A 7602-nucleotide genomic window follows, 5' to 3' on the forward strand; every position below is an offset into this window, starting at 1 on the left:
AACATCTTTGTTCTGGAAATTCTCCCACCGGCTATAAAGTGTACAAAAATTTTTTAAAATACAGTCGTATTCTACGATTCTTCCTGTTTGAAATTCCGTTTTTTAATTCGCGGAACATCAAAAATTGCAAATATTAGGTACTTGAAACTGTTATAAAAATATATTAGATTGGAGGGAAAGTTCTGCCGTATTTTAAAGAAAACATTTGAATCAATTCATAAAAATACGTGTTTAATATTATTCAATGATATAATTGCCATTATTTGTAAGGAGTTGTTGCCATCTTTCAGGTAACCTGTGCATTCTTGTTTCCCAATGACTCAACAGATACTATTTTTACTAAGAAATTCCCGTGTGATTAACTCCATGATATTGGACGTAAGCTGTGGGTTATAGGAGTGGGCTAATTGTAAGATATTAAACAGTTACCGCCCACTACTACACGATTGTAGGGGGTGACAAGACGCCATTTCGTATGGGTTCGAAGTGGTGACATTGTATTGATGCGAAGCTTAGAAGAAGGTTCCCCGGCAGGACTGCGGTGACGTATCTAGATTAGGGTTGTTACTTTTCCGAAGCTTCGACACTTCGAAGCTTCGAAGGATTCGAAGGAACGAAGGGACCTTCGAAGGTGCGAAGGTTCGAAGCTTCGAACCTTCGAAACTTCGACACTTCGAAACTTCGAACCTTCGATTCGTTTCCAGTTAACGGATAAAAGGAATAAATTTTCAAATTTTGTTTCTACATACATTATGTGAATTATTTCAATATTTCATTGTTAAAATAATTATTTAAAGAATGTACAAGTATTTACATAATGAATATAGAAATACATTTCTATAGATTATAAAAATTTCCGTAGATTATAAATTTTTATATTCTATATAAATGTATTCCTATATTAATTATGTAAATACGTGTACATTGTCTAAACAGTTATTTGAACAATAAATTATTGAAATAATTCAAATAATGAATATAGAAACATATTGTGAAAATTTATTTATTTAATAAGTTATTTTAACAATAAATAATTGAAATAACAATTCAAATAATGAATATAGAAACAAATTGTAAAAATTTATTTATTTAAACAATTATTTTATCAGTGAACTATCGAAATGATAATTCAAATAATAAATATATTATCTTAACAATAAATTATTGAAATAATTCAGATGGTGAATATAGAAACAAATTATGAAAATTTATTCCTTTTATCCGTTAACTGGAAACGAATCGAAGGTTCGAAGTTTCGAAGTGTCGAAGTTTCGAAGGTTCGAATTTTCTGCAATCGAAGCTTCGATATTCGAAGCTTCGAAGCTTCGAAATCTTCGACCTTCGAAGCAAAGTAACAGCCCTAATCTAGATACGAATGCGCGGCCGATTGGTTCAGAGTGGAAGAGGCAGGCCTTGTTTCACACGCATTTTCGGCTGAATTCGAAATATTGGCTACAGCGGTCACACATACTGTGTAGCGTGACGGCCTTCGGCCTCAAAAATTGGGCCAACAGCCGCGGCAGAGATGGGTATAGGCATATCTACGATAGACTCGGTTTGTTTAGGTACCGTCCCCCGGCGCTGCTCTGTATGGAGTGGTTTATGACAGATTATTACTATTGAGCTGGAAGTCGGCACAGTCGGACATTTGTTTACTGTAAAGTAATTTGTAGACCCGACCTCTTCGACGAATGTAAAAATGCTACACCCGAGCCATTAAAAAAACGGTGACACTTCCAAAATGGCGAAATTAAAATTATTTCAAGGCCAGGTTGTACCTGTCCCCACAGCGACCCTCGTCTCTTACTCGAAAATAATATTTCGGATCGCGCTTTTTACCTCCACGCGAAGGACAATTCCGAGGTTTCTTCGTGACAGAAGTTCGCCGCAGGAGACATAACTAGAATTTCCCACTTAGCGGTAACGAGGCACCCCATGTATCCTTGCATGTATGTGAACCGTTAGAAATGTCAGATTTGTAGTCCATCAATTTTATGACGAGCAAAGTCAGATGAGGCGAGCGTGAAAATTAGTTTCTTCGACGTGTTTTTTAATTACCTTATAATCACCGTCCGACGAAATCATTACTATGTTTGCGTAGTTGGGTCTAGTTGGGCCTACAGGCGCGCCTGAGATGGGAATAGGTTTGTTAGCATAGTAATAAATTGTTATTTTGTTTGTTATAACGTTTAAATTCCTTAACAAGGTATTCCCCATCTATTACCAAGAGGGACTCTGAAATGTTCTAGTTAACAGCTTTTGAAATAAATAATGACGAATTGTTTCACCGCACAGATTGTCATATGATTTTCTTTCTTTTTCGTTAGCATAGTAATAAATTGTTATTTTGTTTGTTATAACGTTTCTATTACCACGAGGAACTCAGAAAAGTTCGGGTTGATAGCTTTTTAAATAAATACAGCATGTTCATTCTGTCTTCGTAAGGCTCTAGCATTGGGCAGCGAAGCCCTGGGGTTCTGGTAGCAGAGGACACGCTGTGCCATTGTTCCGAGCCTCTCGAACCCTCTCTAATGGCTGTCCCGGACCCCAAAATGCTTATGAACTGGGAAAAAACGGCCGGCCGACCGGCCGGTGAGATATGCGTTGACCTTTAAACGTATAACAATTTATATAATAATTTCATAATTTATTTGGTCTTTCACGATCCTACAACTTTGTATTCAAATAACGTGAAGTATTTTTGTCGATGTCATCAGTAATTTTTTGTTAGAGCTTCTCTTGAATCTCGTGAGAATATTCTGTTTTTAAATTTATTTATATAAATTCTGTTTATAGGTTGTCGCCAATTTAGTGCTAATAAAAATGGTATTGTGTGGCACGACTGACGAAGAGTGTTTGGTTATGTTGCGTCGCCGTGTGGTGGGATGGGGACTTTTGGTGTGGGTTCGGGTGCCCGTGGAGCGCTGAAGCGCTCTGCTCGTGGAGGTTCACAAATAAACTTTGTACACAGAGTTTAAAGGCGAAAAACTGTTGTAGATTTTATTGCAAGTACTTGGAGATGTAACTCCCTCAGTTCTACAATGAGTTCTGTCGTCCTGGAGCTTCGAATCCCTTTTTTAGCTTCTTCCTTCTCGCTTCCTTAGCCAATAGGAAAATTGGGATCTTCTGGCTAGGCGTTGATTCGTCGGATCACTCGTCTTCCGGTTGCTGCTTGATGGTGATTGGCAGTGGATGGATCTTAATAGCGCACGCACGGGAGTGGGGTACGCATGAGGGTGAAGCCCCGCCAAAACAAGGGACGTGGGGCCATGTGGGACCGAACGAGCGAGAGGTCCGAGGGAGTTCCAAGAGGTCCTTGACTCGGAATTTATGACCTCTTGTCCTTAACTGATTCCGGACTTCGACTATCCCTAATTTATGTAGAATTGGAGAAGCTACTCTAAGAGGCTGCGTGACTTTCTCTAAATTCCTCAATTAGTCTCGCCGACTCGAATTTCGTCAAGGATCTCTACGGAACTCTCCCGGTCTTTCTTTACCTACTCTAAACTATCGCGCCCAAATAAAATACGTATGTATGAAATACGCGATTACATCTTATATTTAAATTTCCCTCTCCGCGCCATTAATCGATGCTATATATATATCTAGCTATGTTCGCGTGGTCAACTGGCCACGCTACACCTTCCCCCTTATCGAAAAGGTGTTTCCTATGGGAACAGCTTTTACATACTACTTGATACTACTCTATTCTAATTAATTATATAGACGGCGCATGATTTGAGTCTGTTTCAGAATAACTATATATGTGTGTGTGCGCAGGTGTACCTACACTCGGAGTTCCTGATGTATATATTTACATTAAAATCGTTTAAGGTGGGTTCAGTTTATTTATACAACAGTTTTATACTCAGTCGCTTTACTAATCTAATCGTATACAGGCTAGTTTCAACTTATTCGCATGGACCGTTTTAAATTTATTATTACTTATCTCTATCTCTATTGTTAAGTCGTTATATACATTAACTACGTGGTATGGCCCTGCCCATTCGGTATCAAATTTGGACGTTTTTGGTTCCTTAGCTAGATAAACATAATCGCCTACATTAAATTTACGAGGATTAACATTTTTGTCGTACAGTCGTTTACTTTTTTCCTTTGCTCGATTTAAATTCGTTGCTGCCATAGCTTGAGTAGTGGTAATCTTTGTAAACAATTCATTTAAGTAATGAAAGAATGTCCGAGGGGTTTCCGGCTTAGCAAATTCAGAAGGAATTATAGCCTTAACACCAAAAACTAATTCGTGTGGGGTAAATCCTGTAGCTTCATGTACGGAAGTGTTATATGAAAACATCCCAAATCTACTCCTAGGCCAATAAAAATTTTCTCTAATACTGTCGTATACCTTGGTCATACCATGATGACCACCGATGGTAGTATCGTGATGTTCCTTAATAATTTTTAGTCTATCCGATATTTCAGGGATGATTATTTCTCCGGAACAAATGGTTATTATATATTGGGGGTCAGTAAGTATGGATTTTATTGATTGTTCGAGGAGATCCCAACCAATAGTTCCTAATCCATTGTGTACTCTAGAAATGCTAAGGGTTTTTGTGTTTGTCCTATCCATGAGGCATTTGAGGGACTTCAATGAGGCTACGACATTCTGAAAGTCAGGTATCTCTTCAGAGGTAGTTTTAATGAATAAGTGAAATATATAGAATCTATCCCCGGGTATGGTTAAGGCTTCTCCAACATTAACATTGTACTCTTTTACTCGATGGATAAGAAACTTCTCCCGTTTCAGGAGATCCTTGCTAGTCTCTGTAGCAGATGAACAATCAGTAGGGAGGAAATGTATAAGGTTATCTTTACGCATGTAGAGATAATCCTTAGAATGTTTAAAAGTCGGGAGGAAAGTAGGATGGGGGTTGGATATACTGTCCGTGACTCTAATAGGTAATATTTGATTCGCTTTCTGTGTTGTATCATATAGATTCTCTATCTGTGTTTCAGGTTTGAATGAGGTCGGCCCTATCTCGGATTGTGCCCCTATAACCGGCTCCTCAGCCTGAAGAATCTGCGCTTTACCACGCAATACACCACCAGCGATAGCTCCCTGAGACGGGGTCAGGAGGTTTTCCGGATTGCCGATATTCTCAGGGCAGCCAGAGCGCCGAAAAGAAGGGATAGAAAGAGAAAGCATCGTCCTTGCGCCTAACGGTGCCTGGAACGGGGTCAGGAGGTTTTCCGGCTTGCCGATTTTCCAGACGCCCGAGTCGCCGCAAGCCAACGATGCCCGAGGCAGAATCCGAATATCTACACTCTCTTCACGGTTGTCGTGTCTTTCAACGACCTCGTACAGATCAGAGAGTGGTTCCTTCCCTCCTACATGGAATTTTATTGAGGGTGAAGGCGTTTCGTCTTCGTCAGCAGTATGATAATCGTCACTGTCGTCATTATCGCTGTCTCTACTACCAAAAGTTTTGCAACTGTCTTCGACCTCATTTCCAACCACTGCTTCCCCGCGCGCAAGGAAAACAGAGGCAACCCGTTCCTCACAGTAATATTCTATGCTTTGGTCTGAGGTAGGATTTGGGTTTGTCCGGAGGTTCGTGAGCAACACCTCGCCGGCGCCTGCGAGAGCCACCCCCGAATTCTCCAGACAAGGATCTATTAAGTTTGTTTGGAACATTGAATTATTTTGGAGGTCTACAGGGTTTCGGGACAATGCGTCTGCGTTGGAGTTCACCTTACCAGGTTTGTACACAATGTTATACTCATATTCGTTCAATTTAATTCGTCATCTCATAAGTTTTGATGTGGGATCTTTGACATTGTGTAACCAAACTAACGGGCGATGATCAGTTATCAGGGTGAATTGATGACCGTAGGGATAAGGCCGAAAATGGTCTACTGCGAATAGAACTGCTAACAATTCTTTTTCTATAGTAGAATAATTACATTCTGCTTCATTTAAAATTCTAGATGCATACGCGATGGGGAGGTCTTTCCCTACAGGCCCTTGGCTCGATACAGCCCCTACAGCGAAATTGGAAGCGTCTGTGTTTATGAGGAAAGAAGCAATTACTTCATTAAAAGATTGGTGTTTCAACGTAATAGCGGGTGATTGGACAATCTCGCTGGCGTCAAGATTTAAGCAGATTCGGATGAACCGGCGCGCGCGATAAGGGCTTCGTTCCGCGGTGCGCTTTGACGCGGTGGTCCTCGCAAGTCTAAAGACTGCGAGTTTCCATTAAACCGGGATATTGAAGGTCGATTAAATTTATTTCCCTGAGAATTTCCTGAGACGTTCGCGTAACACTGGGACTCTACATGACCGGTCTTTCTACATAAACGGCATCTAATTTCCCGGGAATTCTGGGGGTGATTGGGGAGGTTATCGGTGCAATGAACACGGTCATGCCCTGGTTGGCCGCATCTAAAACACCTTCTATCAGGTCGCGTATTGGTCACGTATAATCGAGCGTCGCGTGCAGTGAGTTTCGGAGGGGTATGTCGATATTCTTCAAAAGTTTCACCTTCTAATTGAACTGCTACTTTTATAGCGGATTCTAAAGTCTGTAAATTATCCTTTAAAATTATCATTCGTGCTACGCGGTCGCTTAATCCTTTAGTGAAACCCGTTACCGCGGCTTGACTGAGGACAACCTTCGCGCCTATAAATTCTTCCGCAGTATATTTCTCCTTTGCCGCTTCAATTCCCCTACTTAGAATTTCGCTAACTCGGGCCCCATAAACTTCAACTCTCTCGTTATCTACTTGCCGTATGTTTCTCAGTTCGTTATGAATCGAATCTACCTTGAAAAATCGCGCGAATGACTCCTTCAAGATTTTTATTAGCTCATCAAAACTATTAATTTCGCGGTGGCCCGAAATTAAGAAGTCAGCATGCCCCACGATTTTATTCCTAATCAGAGCAAGGAGATTATCCTTATCGGCGGGTTTGATTCTATCATTGGCTAATTTGCATTGCCCTATAAATTTCGTCACCGAGCAAGATTGTCCATCAAACTGAGGTATAAGGTCGATAGCAAGTTTCAGTGGCAGAAAAGAACGCTCAGATACATTAACAGGACTTATTTCGATGGCTGCGGGACCATTAGAGGAAGCGGTTGTACCATAAAAGATAGAAGAATTAGTTGGGGTACTCTGTATTGGAACAGTACTATGAGATGGCAGAGAGCTTACTTGAGGGAGGGCAACCGTAGTTTCTATTGAAGGTGACACAAACGTTATATCGTCAACAATAAAGGAATTACCACTACTATTCAAGTTAATCCTACGCACTTTCCTACCCTTACGCGACATTTTAAAGCTACGTGACATTCTACGCGTGGCGAAAATAATAAAATTTATGTTCTAAACTTACGAGGGATGCGCTGCCCGGGTTACACCGCTATGATCCACCACCAATCACGCTTTCCTGGCCTTGCGATGTCTCCTTATCAGCAGTTGCTCGATTCTCCTTCCTGGATCCCCGCCGTTGAATTCTCCCGGCTGGATTCTCCTTTCCGGTTCCCCGTCGTCGAATTCTCCTGGCTGGATTCTCCTTTCCGGTTCCCCGTCGTTGAATTCTCCCGGCTGGATTCTCCTTATCGTTGGATCCTCTCGATGATT

General features: G+C 40.9%; 1 long non-coding RNA gene across 3 annotated transcripts; it reads left to right on the forward strand.

Annotated features, from left to right (window-relative positions):
• The first annotated feature begins 3528 nt into the window (after nt 1-3528).
• Nucleotides 3529-6242, forward strand: LOC143357949 (uncharacterized). 3 transcript variants are annotated; one of them, XR_013082908.1, is made up of 4 exons: nt 4441-4487; nt 4558-4638; nt 4978-5721; nt 5950-6242. It is a non-coding gene; the product is annotated as an uncharacterized LOC143357949 (long non-coding RNA). The 3 variants fall into 3 exon arrangements; XR_013082907.1 differs by lacking the exons at nt 4441-4487; nt 4558-4638 and adding an exon at nt 3529-3834; XR_013082909.1 differs by lacking the exons at nt 4441-4487; nt 4558-4638 and adding an exon at nt 4871-4920.
• Nucleotides 6243-7602: the final 1360 nt, after the last annotated feature.

Source organism: Halictus rubicundus, chromosome 10, assembly GCF_050948215.1.
Source record: "Halictus rubicundus isolate RS-2024b chromosome 10, iyHalRubi1_principal, whole genome shotgun sequence".
NCBI lineage: Eukaryota > Metazoa > Arthropoda > Insecta > Hymenoptera > Halictidae > Halictus > Halictus rubicundus.